Below are 19,738 nucleotides of genomic sequence, written 5' to 3' on the forward strand. Positions count from 1 at the left end.
TATCATAGTGAAACTGGCAAAATACAAGGACAAAGAGAAAATTCTGAAAGCAGCAAGGGATAAATGTGCCCTCACATATAAAGGGAGACCTATAAGACTCGTGACTGATCTCTCCTTTGAAACTTGGCAGGCCAGAAAGGCTTGGCACGATATCTTCAGTGTGCTAAACAGAAAAAATATGCAGCCGAGAATCCTTTATCCAGCAAGTCTGTCATTTAGAATAGAAGGAGAGATAAAGGTCTTCCCAAACAAAAACTGAAGGAATTTGTCACCACGAAACCAGCCCTACAAGAGATCCTAAGGGGGATCCTGTGAGACAAAGTACCAGAGACATCACTACAAGCATAAAACATACAGACATCACAATGACTCTAAACCCGTATCTTTCTATAATAACACTGAATGTAAATGGATTAAATGCGCCAACCAAAAGTCATAGGGTATCAGAATGGATAAAAAAACAAGACCCATCTATTTGCTGTCTACAAGAGACTCATTTTAGATCTGAGGACACCTTTAGATTGAGAGTGAGGGGATGGAGAACTATTTATCATGCTACTGGAAGCCAAAAGAAAGCTGGAGTAGCCATACTTACATCAGACAAACTAGACTTTAAATTAAAGGCTGTAACAAGAGATGAAGAAGGGCATTATATAATAATTACAGGGTCTATCCATCAGGAAGACCTAACAATTATAAATGTCTATGCGCCAAATACCGGAGCCCCCAGATATATAAAACAATTACTCATAAACATAAGCAACCTTATTGGTAAGAATGTGGTCATTGCAGGGGACTTTAACACCCCACTTACAGAAATGGATAGATCATCTAGACACACGGTCCATAAAGACACAAGGGCCCTGAATGATACATTGGATCAGATGGACTTGACAGATATATTTAGAACTCTGCATCCCAAAGCAACAGAATATACTTTCTTCTCGAGTGCACATGGAACATTCTCCAAGATAGATCATATACTGGGTCACAAAACAGCCCTTCATAAGTTTACAAGAATTGAAATTATACCATGCATACTTTCAGACCACAATGCTATGAAGCTTGAAATCAACCACAGGAAAAAGTCTGGAAAACCTCCAAAAGCATGGAGGTTAAAGAACACCCTACTAACGAAGGAGTGGGTCAACCAGGCAATTAGAGAAGAAGTTAAAAAATATATGGAAACAAACGAAAATGAAAATACAACAATCCAAACGCTTTGGGATGCAGCGAAGGCAGTCCTGAGAGGAAAATACATTGCAATCCAGGCCTATCTCAAGAAACAAGAAAAATCCCAAATACAAAATCTAACAGCACACCTAAAGGAAATAGAAGCAGAACAGCAAAGGCAGCCTAAACCCAGCAGAAGAAGAGAAATAATAAAGATCAGAGCAGAAATAAACAATATAGAATCTAAAAAAACTGTAGAGCAGATCAACGAAACCAAGAGTTGGTTTTTTGAAAAAATAAACAAAATTGACAAACCTCTAGCCAGGCTTCTCAAAAAGAAAAGGGAGATGACCCAAATAGATAAAATCATGAATGAAAATGGAATTATTACAACCAATCCCTCAGAGATACAAACAATTATCAGGGAATACTATGAAAAATTATATGCCAACAAATTGGACAACCTGGAAGAAATGGACAGGTTCCCAAACACCCACACTCTTCCAAAACTCAATCAGGAGGAAATAGAAAGCTTGAATAGACCCATAACCAGTGAAGAAATTGAATCGGTTATCAAAAATCTCCCAACAAATAAGAGTCCAGGACCAGATGGCTTCCCAGGGGAGTTCTACCAGACGTTTAAAGCAGAGATAATACCTATCCTTCTCAAGCTATTCCAAGAAATAGAAAGGGAAGGAAAACTTCCAGACTCATTCTATGAAGCCAGTATTACTTTGATTCCTAAACCAGATAGAGACCCAGTAAAAAAAGAGAACTACAGGCCAATATCCCCGATGAATATGGATGCAAAAATTCTCAATAACATACTAGCAAATCAAATTCAACAGCATATAAAAAGAATTATTCACCATGATCAAGTGGGATTCATTCCTGGGATGCAGGGCTGGTTCAACATTCGCAAATCAATCAACGTGATACATCACATTAACAACAAAAAAGATAAGAACGATATGATCCTGTCAATCGATGCAGAAAAGGCCTTTGACAAAATCCAGCACCCTTTCTTAATAAAAACCCTTGAGAAAGTCGGGATAGAAGGAACATACTTAAAGATCATAAAAGCCATTTATGAAAAGCCCACAGCTAACATCATCCTCAACGGGGAAAAACTGAGAGCTTTTTCCCTGAGATCAGGAACACGACAGGGATGCCCATTCTCACCGCTGTTGTTTAACATAGTGCTGGAAGTTCTAGCATCAGCAATCAGACAACAAAAGGAAATCAAAGGCATCAAAATTGGCAAAGATGAAGTCAAGCTTTCGCTTTTTGCAGATGACATAATATTATACATGGAAAATCCGATAGACTCCACCAAAAGTCTGCTAGAACTGATACATGAATTCAGCAAAGTTGCAGGATACAAAATCAATGTACAGAAATCAGTTGCATTCTTATACACTAACAATGAAGCAACAGAAAGACAAATAAAGAAACTGATCCCATTCACAATTGCACCAAGAAGCATAAAATACCTAGGAATAAATCTAACCAAAGATGTAAAAGATCTGTATGCTGAAAACTATAGAAAGCTTATGAAGGTAATTGAAGAAGATATAAAGAAATGGAAAGACATTCCCTGCTCATGGATTGGAAGAATAAATATTGTCAAAATGTCAATACTACCCAAAGCTATCTACACATTCAATGCAATCCCAATCAAAATTGCACCAGCATTCTTCTCGAAACTAGAACAAGCAATCCTAAAATTCATATGGAACCACAAAAGGCCCCAAGTAGCCAAAGTAATTTTGAAGAAGAAGACCAAAGCAGGAGGCATCACAATCCCAGACTTTAGCCTCTACTGCAAAGCTGTAATCATCAAGACAGCATGGTATTGGCATAAAAACAGACACATAGACCAATGGAATAGAATAGAAACCCCAGAACTAGACCCACAAATGTATGGCCAACTAATCTTTGACAAAGCAGGAAAGAACATCCAATGGAAAAAAGACAGTCTCTTTAACAAATGGTGCTGGGAGAACTGGACAGCAACATGCAGAAGGTTGAAACTAGACCACTTTCTCACACCATTCACAAAAATAAACTCAAAATGGATAAAAGACCTGAATGTGAGACAGGAAACCATGATAACCCTAGAGGATAAAGCAGGAAAAGACCTCTCTGACCTCAGCCGTAGCAATCTCTTACTCGACACATCCCCAAAGGCAAGGGAATTAAAAGCAAAAGTGGATTACTGGGACCTTATGAAGATAAAAAGCTTCTGCACAGCAAAGGAAACAACCAACAAAACTAAAAGGCAACCAACGGAATGGGAAAAGATATTTGCAAATGACATATCGGACAAAGGGCTAGTATCCAAAATCTATAAAGAGCTCACCAAACTCCACACCTGAAAAACAAATAACCCAGTGAAGAAATGGGCAGAAAACATGAATAGACACTTCTCTAAAGAAGACATCCGGATGGCCAACAGGCACATGAAAAGATGCTCAACGTCACTCCTCATCAGGGAAATACAAATCAAAACCACACTCAGATACCACCTCACGCCAGTCAGAGTGGCCAAAATGAAGAAATCAGGAGACTATAGATGCTGGAGAGGATGTAGAGAAATGGGAACCCTCTTGCACTGTTGGTGGGAATGCAAATTGGTGCAGCCATTCTGGAAAGCAGTGTGGAGGTTCCTCAGAAAATTAAAAATAGACCTACCCTATGACCCAGCAATAGCACTGCTAGGAATTTATCCAAGGGATACAGGAGTACTGATGCATAGGGGCACTTGTACCCCAATGTTTATAGCAGCACTCTCAACAATAGCCAAATTATGGAAAGAGCCTAAATGTCCATCAACTGATGAATGGATAAAGAAATTGTGGTTTATATACACAATGGAATACTACGTGGCAATGAGAAAGAATGAAATATGGCCTTTTGTAGCAATGTGGATGGAACTGGAGAGTGTGATGTTAAGTGAAATAAGCCATACAGAGAAAGACAGATACCTTATGTTTTCACTCTTATGTGGATCCTGAGAAACGTAACAGAAACCCATGGGGGAGGGGAAGAAAAAAAAAAAAAAAAAGAGGTTAGAGTGGGAGAGAGCCAAAGCATAAGAGACTGTTAAAAACTGAGAACTGAGGGTTGATGGGGGGTGGGAGGGGAGGGTGGGTGATGGGTATTGAGGAGGGCACCTTTTGGGATGAGCACTGGGTGTTGTATGGAAACCAATTTGACAGTAAATTTCATATATTAAATAAATAAATAAATAAATAAACATTAAAAAAAAAGAAACCAATAGAGGTCATGTCAAGCGTACCTCAAAAAAATAGTAATATTATTAATAGACAATAACATTTTGAATTAACACTCCTCAAAAAGAAATATTCCTTAGGGGAAATAAAAAGCTTTTGCAACTTATACAGATACACAGAGAACATAGGACATGCTTCCCTGTTTGTTGTGCTCTTCCTGAGCTACTGCACTGGCATGAACCCTGTAAGAACCACTAAGATTCTGGTCAGGAATTTGGATGAGGGGGGTAATTCCCAGCAAGTCCAGCTGAGGGTCTTACAAAGCAAGTCAATTATGCCACTATCTATGTGGAGGTAAAGTCAGCTCCCACAGGTTAAGGCCAAGACTGCCCCACCCATGCCACTTGCAAGTCCAGATTATCACCTGTGCTTCTGACCAATAAGCTATAGGGTGGAAGTCCCCACTACCTGCTCCTTGGTTTCAATTGATTTGCTAAAACAGCTCACACAACTCAGAGAAACTTTTACTTACTAGATTATTGGTTTATTATAAAAGGATATGTGGTGCTTGGGTGGCTCAGTTGGTTAAGCATCGGGCTCTTGATTTTAGCTTGGGTCGTGACCTCATGATCATGGGATAGAGCCCTATGCTGGCTCCCCGCTGAGCGAGGGGACAGATTTTCTGTCTCTCCTTCTGCTCCTCCCCTTCCCATGCATGCGTGCATGCTCTCTCTCAAAAAATAAAAAATAAAAAGATATAATTCAAGAACAGCCAGATAGAAGAGACATATACATAGGGCAAGGTGTTGGGAAAGGTATAGAGCTTCCATGTGTCTCAGAGTGCATTACTTTCACCAGATCTCCAAGTATTCACCAACTCAGAAGCTCATTCGGTTTGTAATGGAGGCCTTAGTAAGTAGGCATGATTGATTACATCATTGGTCATTGATGACTGAACTCAATCTCCAGCCCCTCTCCTCTCACTGGAGGGAGGATAGGAGGGATGGGGGAGGAGTGAGACTGGACATTCCAACTCTCTAGTTAGGTAGTTGGTTCCACTGGCAAGCAGTCCTGTCCTTAGAGGTCTTCAAAAAAAATAAAAAATCACCCCATTAACATCACAAAAGACACCTTCATTGCTATCACAGGAAATTCCAAGTGTTTTAGGAGCTCTGTGCCAGGAATGGATCACAAACCAAATATATATTATAAATCACAATATCACATGTGCCTATTGCAGACCAACACTGCCACAAAGCCACAGGCTCAGCAGACGTCTCCATTTAATCTGTATCTTCTCAGAATTTTAGTGCCTTGAGAAAGCTAATTCGTATACCGGGACCCACAGAACAGATGCTGCCCCAGCGGTCCGGCCCGTGTCACAGATTGAAGTCAGCCTGCACTCAACAGGAAACACCTGTCAAAGAAGCAAAAACACCAATCACAATCCTCCAACTCTGCTTTAGCTGGCTCACCTTACCCTAGAAAATACGATTTCCCAGCCAATCATGCCATGCTTCTGAAGAATACGGACTTTGAGTCAGGAGACATGGATGTAAAACTTGACTCCGCATTCACCCTGGGCCAACCCTCCCAAACCTGGCTGTCTTTACTGATTCAACAGCAATAATAATACCTACTTCAGAAGACTGTGACGAGGATAAAAATAGGATACCTTGTAAACTCTTAACTCTCCGTGCAAATTATAGTTATATTTGCCATAACTGAGGAATTGGGTTTAAAAGCAGGGGCCTTCAGCTTGGTCAGCATTTCCCAACTAAAGTTTCCATAAGCCATCAGTCAAGGGGGAGGGGGAAGGTGGGGGAGGTCTTATTCCAGTTCATCCTAGAGGAGGCTTGGAGTTCAGTCACTGTTAAGAGCAGGCCCCAGTCCTCAGCTCCATCTGTTTTATTCCCCAGACACATCCACTCTGAGTAGCTTTCCATTTACTGGGGAAGGGATAAGGAAAGTAGAACCAAGTAGGTTTATTTTTTCATGTTTCCCACTGCAGTGTTGTCTCAGAGGCAGAACAAGTCCAGAATTTCTCCTCTCCCCTCTCTGTACATCCCAAGTGAAAGCCTCTACACTCAAAAGCAGCAGAGAGACTTGGATTCTCCTTCATGCCTCCTTAATGTGAGAGAGAGAGAGACAGACAGAGAGAGAGAGAGAGAGAGAGAGAGAGAGCAAGCGCGCGCAGACCAAGGGTCAATCAGGGGCACTCCCAAACCAGTGCCTTATTTCTGACAAAAAGCCAATACCGATTCAGTGTGGGACCAGATAGCTTTCTATTCAGACCAGCTGGAGAGCTGGGCAGGTCAAGAGAAAGGGTCTTTGTGAAATGCAGAACAAAGCAAACTCAAGGCTCCACTCCTTTCTCAGCTGACAGTCCTATTAGGGGAATCAGGACAGTCCTGCACTTCCCGGATGACTGGGAGCCGTACATAGGCTTCCACATGACTCCAATGTCAGCCAGACAAATGCATGGCCCCACTAGGGAAGTCCAGAGGTCGTGGGGGTGACTGGACCTCAAGTCTCCAGAGGGATATGGAGGCATGTTGGAAACAGTGTGTCTGGAATCTCGTGTGCTTGACTGCTCAGGAATGCATGGTTTGGGTAACTTTCTGGTTTGACTTACAGGAAGGTCTGATGGGTATTGAACAGGAATGTTGTAACAGCTCTGGATCACCTTGGAAAAACACCATTCATTTGCCAGCCCTGCGCTGCAATTCCAGGAAGCAGCTGGTGGTGAATCAGAAAACTCTTTCCCTGTGGCTTTAAGGAAGCACGTCCAAGGCATCACCCGCCTCCTCTCCAGTGGGGAGAAACAACCCCTAGCCACACACAGGCTTTTCTGAAAGGGACTAAAGTGGGGGGGGGGGGGGCTGCATGGTAGCTCCCCACCCCTGGGGCTGGAGAAACAGGCAGAGGAGAGATCTCAGAGCCCCAGGTCTTTTGGAAATATTTTCAGTCTTTTGAAACAGAAGATCTGTTCACTATTTGGATTTTTTTTTTTTTTCTGGAGTTCATAGCAACAATGAAAGTAGGCAGAAGTCTCTACGTTCTGAGTGGCAAGGCTTGTATTTTCCTCAACATGAGAACAGCCTCTTACCTGCAGAGCCAGCCTGGGGCAGAGAAGCTCACAGCAGCTGCTTGTCAGTTGGTGCTCTGTGGGTCACTAGGCAGCCGGAGGGGGGCCTCCAGCTGGCCTCACCCCGTCCAGGGTCCCCCAGTGCCTCTTCTCTGGGCGGAGGGTTCCTGCTGTCTGCCTTTGCATCGACTACTCTCTAGCCCTCCTCCTGCTGTCGCTGGAACAGCTTTAGGCCCCCCGACATAATATTTGTGCCTTGGTTTTCCCACAGCCAACGGGAGCTAATCAAACAGCTAACAGATTTGGAGAGGTGGGTCGTTTTTTTCACACCCACTTGAAAGTTTTGGGTTTTTTCTCCTGTGTATCTGGCTCACTCTATCCTGTTACATTCAAACACATTTATGACCCACATTCAGACCTGAAGTCCGCGTTCACTGATGATTCAGGAGAACTTGAAACATGAGCTGAGTCAATGTGAGCTGTGGTTTTTAATTCCTCCACCCAGCCTATCGTAATGTGCACCCCCCCGCCTTTTACCTTTCTCTGGGCTTTCCAGAGAAGCCTTTCCAGGGCTCCTGTGAGTGCACGGGGGCAGCCAGAGAAAGATGGGGAAGTTAGCTACAACCACCCTCCAGGACTCTATCCTCAGGACCTGAGGCTCATGGGTAGCTAGCAGCTGAGCAGCCTGCTGCATCGCAACAAGGAAGCGAGGATGAACGGTGTTGGAAGAGAAGCCACCTCAGAGCTTTTTAAGCGCAGGCTCTAAGGCTTCTCATTTAAGTGGGGCTTTTGCCCTCACCTGTGGGCCAGAGCGCAGAGGGTGGGGGAGGGGTTTAAAAGAAACTGAAAACTTCTGGGTAAGCCTGAGGTCAGGGTGGTTGAGGAAGAGGAAAACCTCCCAGGGCCCAGCCCTTCAGGTTCATTTCTTGCCCTGATACGATGTCACCCCTACCCCTTCCCTTCTTCCTTCCTTTGCTTAGTTTCCATTCTTTCTTTCTCTGTTGCTTTTTGGCTGTTCATAGTCTAGCCCAGCAGTTCTCATCAGCCACACCTGGACACTTGTTAGAAACGCAAATTCTCAGACCCTACCCCACACCTACTGAATCAGACGCTCGGGGAGTGGGGCTGGCGGTCTGTGTTTTACCCAGCCCTCCAGGTGACTTCATGGTGAGCTTGCTCAAAGTTTAGAGCCCTGCTCTAGTCTCCCTTTCCCCAGTGAGGCTGAGGCTCCTCAGAGGACAGACTACAGAGGGCAGGGCACAGTCCTGGGCACCCAGAGATGCAGCCCTGCCCGGAACCTGTAGCAGGAGGTTGCAAGATCAAGGAGGCACCCTGGAAATCATCAGGACCTGGGCTTTAGTTGGGTGGCCAGAGCGAAGTCACTCACCTTGCCAACTCTGATTCCTCCTCTGTAGCATAGATGAAAGAAATTGGTCTCTGAGTCTGGATCTGGCCAGGGCCTGCTTCATTATTCCTCTCTTTCCTACTGATTCCCTTCCAGCCCCCCATGGCAACTCTGGGTTTCTTTTTGTCCTCAGGTACTGTTGTGTATGAGTGAGAGAGACAGAGAAACGGAGTGGAGAACTGAAATAGGAACATGGCCTCCACCAGAAATGGGGCCATGCTTGAAGTGTGTGCTCCCCACTGGGTAGGGGGCTTGAGGAGTCCCTCTTGTCAGGAGCTCAGCTCAGAGAGAGGGAGAGAGGGCTTTGCTGTCAGGAGTCAGAGTAGCCAATTAAAGCAACAAGCCTTTAATCACTCACTGTGACAGTACAAGCAAGAGTCTAAAATCAGAGAAGGTGCCCATCTCCTGTTCCATTTTCTGCCATGGAACTGCGTACCAGTCAGGGGCAGCTGCATCAGTGTAGATGTGAGGCTTGTCTTGCTCATGAGGAAACCCCTGAGGAAAAGGCAGCTTTATGGACCCTGAGGTTGGAGGAGAAGGCTGCGGAAAGGGCTCCGAGTGGAAAAGTACTGGGTACTGAGACAGTGAAGAGAGTGTCTTCAGGGTTTCCTCCCCCACGTCCATCCATCCCTCCCTCCACTAAGGAGGATTCAGCAGAGATGGGCACCTGAAGAGGACCGCTGCTCAAGCCTCAGACAGGGAGACAGGAACAAAGGTGTCTCCCAGCTAGGAATGCAAAGAAGCCAAGAGCGTGACCAGCGAGGGGGGCCTGAGTGCTTGACTGCACCTCCCTCCAGATGCGATAGAGGCCGTGCACCAAGGTTGCTGTGGCGAGAGCAGCTTCTCCGCAACCCCCCTCCCCCCCTCCCCCCCCACCCCCCCCCCCCCCCCGGGCCAGGCAAAGCCTCTGTAATTACCTGTTGTCGGGACTAAAAAATCACAAAATCGCACGTAGGTTTTTAAGCAGGAGCCAGACAGCTTGCCTCCTCTCAGTGAGACACGAAGTGACCTCCTACCTGCCTCCTTTGAGCCAACTTCAGCTTTCAGGCTGGGGTCAGGGCACCTGCCTCTGCACAGGGACGCAGTGACTTTGTCCAGGTGGAAATCACTTGTCACCCACTTCTCTAGGCTTGATGGTCCTGATTTCTGTCATTTTAAATCACCAGTATTTCTGGGAAGTGATTAAAAGAAGAGCAAACGCCCATGAACAGTTTGCACAATTGGCATATAGGAGACTCTACTGTTAAGTGGCACTCACCTTACCCCTTTTCTGGAGATGATCAGGTATTCATTCATTTTTCTTCTCTCTCTTTGTATCACCTTCCCACCCAAAGTGACTCAGTTCCTGGTAGAAGAGATGGGTGTATACCTGAAATGGAGGTGATGTACAGGAATGGAGAGAGAAGTGAAATCCAGCACGGGGGCTAGACCACAAAGTTTGATAATGGTGATAGAAGTGGCTGTAATGTCCTGACCACTAATTCCAATAAGGTGAATCCCGGAATGATCAGAGCTGTCTTCCCAAAAGACGTCTAGGGTATGGAAAAGAAAAGTTGGATATTTCAGGACAAGCCCTATTGATGCTAAAGCAGATACTGAATCACTCTCTCGTCCCAGCCTACACTATTTGCTATATATCCATACTGATACATTCTGTGTTCCCTATTGGAATGAGAGCTTCTTGAAGGCAAAGACTATGCCTTACATGTCTGCAAATGACCCGGAATATAGTGCACTCAAATACACACTGGGCAAGTAAGTGGTCAGGATACAAAACCCCAGTCAACCACAAGCCAGGTCTTCTAGGTTGGTCTGGGAATATCTAAGTCCTGTATTTATTTACTTTTACACAAAATTGTGTCTTATCTTCCCAAGTGGCTTGTACATATATTCACTGAGGCTTCACAGTACCTGGCCAACAGTAAGCTTTCAACAGATAAATACTTAACAGATTTCTCAGAACAGTCGTTGCCAAGAGACAGAAAGTGGAACTGGAAATCCAATCCTTCAAACCCCTTGAAGACCCATCCTTGGGGATGTGAGATTCCAGACATGATTGGACAGGATAGCACCTTCCTGGAATCCCCCGGAGGATGGTTATACTTATGGGGTCTACTTCTGGGAACAGTGAGCTAACAGACTCCCTTTGCTTTAGTTTGCCCCAGTACTCAGACATAACTAGTAGAGATTCGTGGGTCGTGTATAACATGCTTGCTGATTTGTTACTCATCACAGTCACCATTTGAAACCGGTCAGTGTGAACATCCCTAGGTCTTGACCATGACGATCAAGGTGGTGCTGAAAAGGAGTCTTTATGTCAACAAGCCAGAAAGCTGGTCTCCTGCTTTCTAACTGGACAATTGATACAATTTAGGCTGAGGAAGAAGCACTGTCCACTCTAGGCAGGCACAGCCACCCTAGCATCCAAATACATTCTACCCCGCCCTTCCATTTACCCACCGCCGCTACCCCTCCTGTTTCTCTGCAGGCATGTCAGCAGGTCCCAGGCTTACAGGTCCAGTGGACTGAGCTTGCCCCTGTCTTCCTTCCTAGTGATTTCTGACTGTCTTATGACTAGGAGCCAGACTCTGGGTTTGTTCTCCCCATCGACCATGTAGACAAACAGCCATCAGAGAAATCCCTCCCAAGATCAGTAGTTCTAACTGCTCGGCAGAATTACCTGGAGGGGAGTTTTAATAATATGGCTCCATGGAACCTACCTCCAAAGATTCCAATTTAGTCAGTCCAGTGATATTCAATCAGCTGTATTTTTCAGAACTTTACAGAGGATTCTGGTGCATGGGCAAGTGGAGGGACTACTGGACAAATTCTGAGCTCTTTGAGATCAGGAAACATGTGAGTCTTCCCTTCCGCACCCCCCAGTGATTGGCACAACACCTGGCATATAGCAACTTCTTATAAGTGAGATGAGTAAATAAATGATTGAAAACAGGGTGGTAGATTGGGAATACTGTCAACCTAGTATCTTGACTAAAGTTTAGGAAGGGCCAGTAGGACGCCAAAGAACAAACCAGTCACAGTGGGGGTGGGTGTAGGAAAAAAGCATCAGGGAAGGGGTGAAGAAACACCCCAAGTAGGAGCCCCAATTTGAGCCCCAAGTGGGAGAACATAGCCCCTGCCCTTGAAAATGCTGCTACTGACCCTGTATTGGGACTTACAGGACCTCCAGGCCCACCTATAAATCAAATCTGATTGGTCACTTCTTTGTTAAAAACCCTCCAAGGCAAACCATACAAACAAAAAAACAAAACCAAACCAAATGGTAAAACCCCCTCCAAAGCCCTGTATTGTCAGGATAAAGTCTACATTCCTTTCTCTGGCTCACAAGTCCCTTCCTGGCTTTTTCCCAACTCATCACATGCTAATTGCTCCCATCTCTTTACCTGGGTGGCACCTCTGCCTTCTTTCAGGCCTTACACCTTGCAGTGTTCTCTCTGCCTGCAATGATCCTTGCCCCCAACCCCCATTTCCTCTAGCAAACTCCATAGCAACCATCAAATCACAGCTTAAAACATCACCTTCTCTTCCCCCAGAAGATTGTGGGCTCCCTGAGGGTCAAGGTCAGTCTGCTGTATCCAAAGCCTAGCCAGCAGTTGCTCCAATATTCAATGAAGAGAAGTTGGGACAAGAAACTAACAGCAGACACTCAGGACTAGTGTTGCCTTGCAATTGCTGTGAAACAGGATTCTGCAGACACAAACAAGCTTGCTGATTTGGACCTAAAAAGGAACTGGGCTGCAGGGTGAGAAGTGTGTTGAGAAGAAAAGCAAGTGAAGGTGGGAAATTCCAAACCGGAACAGAGAGCAAGCAGAGGGTTCTACCCAATCCCTCTCTAGGGTCAAAGGCCGTGGGAGGCTGTCCGTTGTGGTCACAGTCGGCCAAGGCAGGCTGCCAAGCGGGCTCCACACGGAGAAAACGCGGGGGCTGCAGGTGGGAGCAGTCGCCCTGGGCGCGGGGGCGGGGCTCGCTGGCCGGCTGCATCCGGACAAGGTCAGGTGCACCGCGCTGGGCGGGCGCAGCGAGGCCAGTGCTGGAGGCAGCTGATTCGCCTGCTTGACGCGTGGATGCCTTGATTTGGTCTGACAAGTGGAGGCTGCTGTGAGAAGCGGCCTGGATTTTTGACATTCAGCAAGCTAGAAATAACCAGCGGGGCTCCTGGCGCTGTGGCCACAAGTGTCTTGCCCTTCCCAGGCGACGGCCTGATTGAAGGGGCTTTTCGGCCAGTGCAGACCAGTGTTCCCTGTGCCAGGCCTGGATTCTAAGTCAGACTTATCTTCTGACCCCGTGGTTTAGGACAGTCACTTGAGTTGACTGTACCTCAGCTTTCCCTCTGTAAAATGGGGTTGCCGATAGCTGAGCCCCTTTCGCCTCTGCTAGAAAATGATTCTAAGTGGCTGTCTTGGCCCTCCGAATCCCACGACCTGAGCTTGATGTCTGCCATTTCTTGAAGCCTAGCACTCTAAATATCCACTCTGGGAGGGGCTAGGAAATGATCCTGGTTGGTGCTGATTAACCTTTTGTGAATCAGGGACCTTCTGAGAATCAGTTGAAATCTATGGACTGGAGTTGCTAATTTAAATCCCTGCCCCCAGACTTAATATCTCTAGTCTAGTCCAACTCCTCTTCTTGCAAGTGACGGGACTGGCCTGGAATGAGCCCTCTGGAGCTTTCTGCCACCTTCTAATCTTCACACATGTGAGCACCACCTTTTCCCTACTTTCCCAGTTCAACCATCCTCCTCACCATCCCCCACTCTTGGGCACTCTCAAGAAGGAAATTGTCCTATAAATATTTATAAAAGGCGTGGGAAGCCCTGTAGCAGAGAAAGTGAAAAATAATATCCCCCAGTCTGCAGAGCATGGCCCGATGCTTCTCTCCCAGCTTCCACCTCATCTTTCCCATAAGCCTGGGGGGGGGGGGGGAGCGGGCATTGAGTGGGAGCTAAAGCTGCCACAGCAAAGTACTCTTCACCCCCTTCAGAATCAGCACCGTCAACGCTATCATATAAAACTTCCTATTCCAACATCAACCAGCAGCCACCTGTCAGGCAGCAGAAAGAGCCAAAAATGTTTTGCATAGTGGCTTGCTTGCCTAAAGTGTCTTGTTACAAATGGGCTTCTTGTGCAATGGGGAACTACCGGGAGGGGCTTTTTTAATGTAGCTGCAAGAAATAGCTCTAACAATGGATGATTCAGGAGGCTAATAATTGGGTATCACTCCTACTATATTGTTTTGATAAAATGACATAGTCCAGCTGAGGGTAGGAAGGCAGTAAACAAAAACCCAACCCCTCGCTACTCAAAATGTGCATGGGATCAGTGGCCTCAACATCACCAAGGTGCCTGGTAGAAATGCAGGCTCTGTCTGAGACCAGACTGAAAGGAGATCTGCATTTTAAAGTCAGGAGGATCTGTATGCCTGTTAAAGTTTGAGAGACCCAACCCAAAGTGTGCTGCTAGTGGTCGTTAGTAGAGTCCCAGTCATTTCTTTCTCCCTCTTGGGAAAACCACAACAGGTGGATGTAACTTCACTAAGCTCTGTTTGCAGGACACGATGACCGTGCTCACAAGGAGGACCCAGCACTCACAGATACCTCCTGCCCTCGACAAGAGACCTCATCCACCTGTGTGCACTCACCTTGGGCTACTTCTTTTTTTATTATTTCACCTCTGGGAAAACAGAGGTTTCCAGAGGTTCTATCTGGAGATGAAAATGACAAAGGACCACCTCCTTAACAAAGTCGAACTGGGATTTAGCTTTAGCAGTAGCTCTGACCTCAGTGCTGCTGGAATCAGTTCCAAGGTCTAACTACCAACTACAGGAGAGACAATGGGAGAAAGATTACCCTGGAGTTGTTCATTTGCACAGCCTAGCACGATTTTCATTAGCATTTGAAAATGAAGGTGCCGAAACCATTGGAGGTAAGAGCAGGGAGAGGGACAGACTTCCAGAGTGGGACTGACAGGGGAAAGACGGAAGTACAGAAAACTACTCTGGGGAAGACAGGCTTGAGTGACACCAGCTGAAACAGGGCCCTGATCTCCCAGGCTGTCCTTCCCTGCCTGTTCTCTACAAACACTCGGGGTTTGTGGTTTAAAATAAAAAAAGATGGGTGGCCAGCTTATAACAGATGTGGGCACTTTGCTGCTGTCCTGGCATTTAAAGAGGTCAAAAGCAGACCAACTTGAATGTGTCAGCTGCTCTGTTTGCAGCCTTAGAAAGACATCCTTGATCTTTTATTGTCCTGCCTTTGCTCCAAGCTGCAAACTCCCTGGGGGAAATGGCTTGCCTTAAAAGAGATGCTTTTAGCTTCACTTCCAATCTCTGACTCCTCGTGGAAAGTAATTGCTGTTGCGGTATGCCTTGTGCCTTTATTCTTGCCCCTTTGCCTAGGTGAACAGAAGCTAAGTGGACACAGCTGATTAAAATTCAGGAGGACTTCAGTGTTTCCTTGGAGAATGATTCAGACAACAGGAAAGATAACAAACGGGAAGCAAAAGTGCTCAGTCCAAGTTATAAGATAGTTTTCAGTTCTTTTGGGAGTGGGGGCCTGATTCAGCTGGTGAAACAAAGTGACTGTTACCTGGAATCCTGGATTCATGAGAGAATCAGAGAGCTACTGGGACTACATAATATCCTAACTTGAAGTTGTAAAGCAGGACAAATCTTCACCCACATCGCCTAGATGTTACAAAGAGATTTACTTTTTCTCCAAATGGTTGAGGAGAGGCATCCCATGTGACGACAGCGCTCACACAGACTCTCAGCCCCAGGCAGCATGGTTACTGTAGGTCCAGTTCTGCTCTCTTTGCCAATCCATTTTTTTCCCTTAAAGCTCAAACTGACCTCCTCCAAGAAGACTTCCTGAATGACCTCATTCGTAGGGATCTCATCCTTAAAGCAAAGGAAATTCGCTCAGGAGGAGGGTCTGTACCATCCCATCACACTTTTACTTTTGTGTAACCTTGGAATTATTCTCTAATTGTTCTGTTCTTATCTGTCTACACAGCTACATCAGCAGCCTTCTATGTTCTTCATCTCCTGTTATCTCCCAGGCTCCTACTATACACAGTCTAGGCTCGACCAATGTCACTTGGGGTTAGCAGACAGTAGTCTCTAAGTGGCAGGTCCTTGGTTCATCCATCTGAGACCCAGGGCCTCATAAGCAGACTGAGAAAGGGTTAGGACTGTTGACTCAGGGACATTCTTGGCTCTGTATGAATGCTTTGTTTTAAAAACAAGGGGTTTTGCCTACAGTGCTTTGAAGAGATATAACTCCATGTCAGCATATTTTAAAGTATGTGCTATATTGGATCCCACAGTCAGGCCAGAGTGCCTCCACACAGACTCCCTCACTTTGCCCTGTGTGCTCCCCCAGAGACAGGGCAGGTGGTAGAATGTGTTCCAGCTGGGTTTATGTCTAAAGAAAGTCAACAAGCAAGTTTGGGATTTCAGCTCTTCTCAAATTCCCCCAGTGTTGCCAACAGCCAAAACAACAGAAAAGAATGAATTTGTTTTATTCATAGGTGCTCCATTGCCCAGTAAGGCCTGCAGGTGTGGATCATAGCAGTGTTCTGGATTTCTAGAGTAAGGTTGCCATCTTCCATTCACATCACCTTCATCCTAGTGAGATCGTTGGATCTTGTGCCTGCTCTGTGCCAGGAGTTTGGTAGGCATTAGAGATACAATGGCAAGTAGATACTGCTTATCATCTTGTGGGAAAGTCTGGAATTAATCCACTAAGTAAACAAGTAAGTATGTAATTATCAACTGTGATAAACGTCCTAAAAGAAAGGAATAGGATGCTCTACAAGAGCAGTATGAGAGGTTTTATCTGATCTAATACCGGAAGATTCAAGGAGGGCTTCTCAGAAAAAGTGTTATTTGAGCTGCACACTGAAAGAAAAGTAGATATTAAAACGTAAAGAAGGGTAAGTGAGTGCTCTAGATAGAAAAAGCTTGGTTATTGGAGGAAACGAAATCTAGTCCTTGAGGGTGGATTAAAGGGAAGGAGGAAAGCAAGGGTCTGGAGAGGTAGGGAGGGACTGGATCACACGGGGATATGTAATCAGTATTGAGGAGTTTGGCTTTTATTTTAGAATAATGGAAAGCCATTTTGAATAGGGGATAAGAACATTAAATTTAAGTTTTCCAGAAGATTGCTCTGGTGAGACAATGATGAGCGAAAATATCATTTCTCGATGTCTTCCAAGTATCCCTTGTGTGGGCTGATGAACCACCCAAGTCCTGCCTCTATACCTATGAGCTAACAAGGGTTATGCCTCCCCAGACCCACTAGAAAGCCCTCAAGGCTTGTTGAAAGGCATAGGAGCCCTAATAAAACTCACGGATAAGGCATTCAAATCTGGGCTGCTCTATTTCCATCATCATTTTGCCTCCACTCCCAAAGAATAAATCCTTAAAATTATAACCCTTGGGTCCCCATGCCTAGGCAGGCTTACTTCTGTTAGATCACAGTAATCATGGCTTTGACTATGAATTACCAATCCCAAATTAAATGATTAGCCCAAGGTCAACGTTCCCTGTTCCCTGATCCAATGGTTCCCTGCCCCCTGGTCCAATGCTTCAGTTCCCTGAACAAGAGGCACATGTGCTCCCCAGGAATGTTGTCAGGGGCTTTTAACACTGGCCCCTGAGAAAGAAAAAGAAAGAACTTGTCTTCCCAAGAACATTTGGATTTGTTCTTTGGTATTCATATTTATTCGAAGGTGCTGAAGTTCTCAAGATCACCTTCTGGGATGATCAGAAACTCTCTTAGAGTGGGAAGCGATTCCTGAGTTGAAAAGCCTTTTTAACCAAGTTTGGTTCTGCCTGAGCCGTGAACATCCTTTGTGGTTGATGCTAGCTTTCTTGTGGGCTGTCCCACCTTGCTATTTCCTGACGCTACTGGCACAGGTGAAACAGGCAAATGAATAATAATCCCTGGGTTTCCGGAAAGACGTCTTAATTCTCAACTGGTTTTGGTCTGAAAAGTAACAGCTTGTTAACTAGATTTGCTTTACAAATTTTGCACTGTTGGCATTGTGCATCTGGGCCTTTCCCCAGCTCTCTCTGCAGAAATGAGCCCAGAGTTACTCATCCTGCTGCATTTTAAAGGAATTCCAGGAGTGCTCAGACAAGCCGCCGAAAAACCTATGTTATTTCAGGACTTCTGAGCATGGATGTTTCAGGCCCCAGTAATGCCATTGAAATTAGAAATGACTCTGTGCCAGAGGTAGCATTCTACTTCCATCAGATGAGGTGGCAAGGCATGTGGGGGTTTATGGGTGGCTCCCTCAGGAAGAGAAGCAGCTTGAAAAATTGGACCTACATGCCCAGCTTTGTCCTTGTAGACAGAGCCTCCTCCCTTCAACCCATTTCTCACTCCATGAACTGATCTGTCCTGACAGCTGCCAAATTAGCCCTCTCACTCCTGGGACTTGCTTTGGCATTACCAGAGATCTTTGCTTTCAAAGTTCACTCTTCATTTAAAAAGTTTTTTTCAGCCTTATTTCAGGGGTCAGTTAAACTGATTTAAAACTCTTCGTGGGGAAGGGTAGTTTTGACCAGCAAAGGGTATGCAAGTCTGTGGTACTACAACTTACTTATTCACCAAAGGTAAGTCTATATTTGAATATAAGTGATCTAAAAAACAATTTTGAAGAACACACTGGTCAGAGGGAATCCTGTGATATCTGTCATCTGTCTATGATTGTTTTTTTTTCCCCCTTCTGATCCATGCGCCATTGAAATTTCTTCTCTGTTCCGTTTCCTCAAATTAGAACAGTCCCTCTGTTTGAGCCTACAACCTGTTCCCTGAAGGACAGAGCCCGAATCCAGTCTAGAGTCTGCTGGAAAATAAAATGGAGTGTTCCTCCTTCAGTCACTGACTGATCATCCCATCCCATCTGTCACCAACCGATGGAGTGGCCTTGGGTGAACCACATGACTGCCCTCTCCTTCTTTTCCTTGTTTGCGGAATAAGGAAAATGCAGCTCTTTCACTCTCATAGAATTACTGTGAAACTTACTTAATTTGCAGTATGTGGGTGAACTGTGCAAAGTTTTAAAATAGTACATAAATATAGCCATGCTATTATGTGAAGTCGTGTTTCCTATCCTTTCTCCCTATTCTCCCTGGGAAAAAAAAACAGGAACAAAATCCTTGCCAAACGATGTGATGGCACGCCTAATTTAAGTCCTGGCCAGAGTGGAGAAGGCTAGCACTATTGTGGGACGCATCCAAGAGTTCCTAAGAATACACATACCCTGCATCTCTGTTTTGTTTGCTTTCTTACACTGACTCCATAGCCTGGACCTCATGTTGGGGTGGAGGAGATGTCATGCAAATTCCTGGAGACATAGTCTGCTGCTTGTTAATAATATAAATGCTACAAAGAGTTTTAGCCTGGCTGCCCATATTTGGAGGGCTTGAAGACACATTTTTGTGTGTCCTGACTCCGACAGTGTCTTTCTTACACTGGAAATTACTGGAGTCTCTGCCATCTATTTTTTTTATGATGCAGTAACTTCCAGACAATGAGTAAATGTTTCTGTGGGCAAAGGGGCTGTGTGCCAATACTGTCACCATTTAGCTGGCATGCGTGGAGTATGGCTCTCAATTTCTCTGGGCCTCATTTTCTTAAGTTGGAGGTTTTCAAATAGTGTCCATTGAAACCCTTTATGGGCAGGAGGAGTAGAGATGGACTTAATGAAGATGATGATGACGATGATGGTGGTGGTGATGATGTCAGTGATGATTTGGCACTTGAGGCATCTTTATAAAATGTGGGGTAATAGGGAAAGTTTGAACATT

General features: G+C 45.3%; 1 long non-coding RNA gene across 3 annotated transcripts in view; it reads right to left on the reverse strand.

The window, feature by feature from the left end:
* Positions 1–12,969, reverse strand: part of LOC131517313 (uncharacterized) — an 86,014-nt gene extending 73,045 nt beyond the window's left edge. The window contains exons 1-2 of one of the 3 annotated variants that reach the window (XR_009264513.1): positions 12,442–12,969; positions 10,161–10,247 (exon numbers count right to left, since the gene is read on the reverse strand). This is a non-coding gene — a long non-coding RNA (uncharacterized LOC131517313). The other 2 variants (XR_009264512.1, XR_009264517.1) reach the window with 2 other exon arrangements.
* Between the last annotated feature and the right edge of the window lie 6,769 nt (positions 12,970–19,738).

Source organism: Neofelis nebulosa, chromosome 7, assembly GCF_028018385.1.
Source record: "Neofelis nebulosa isolate mNeoNeb1 chromosome 7, mNeoNeb1.pri, whole genome shotgun sequence".
Lineage (NCBI taxonomy): Eukaryota > Metazoa > Chordata > Mammalia > Carnivora > Felidae > Neofelis > Neofelis nebulosa.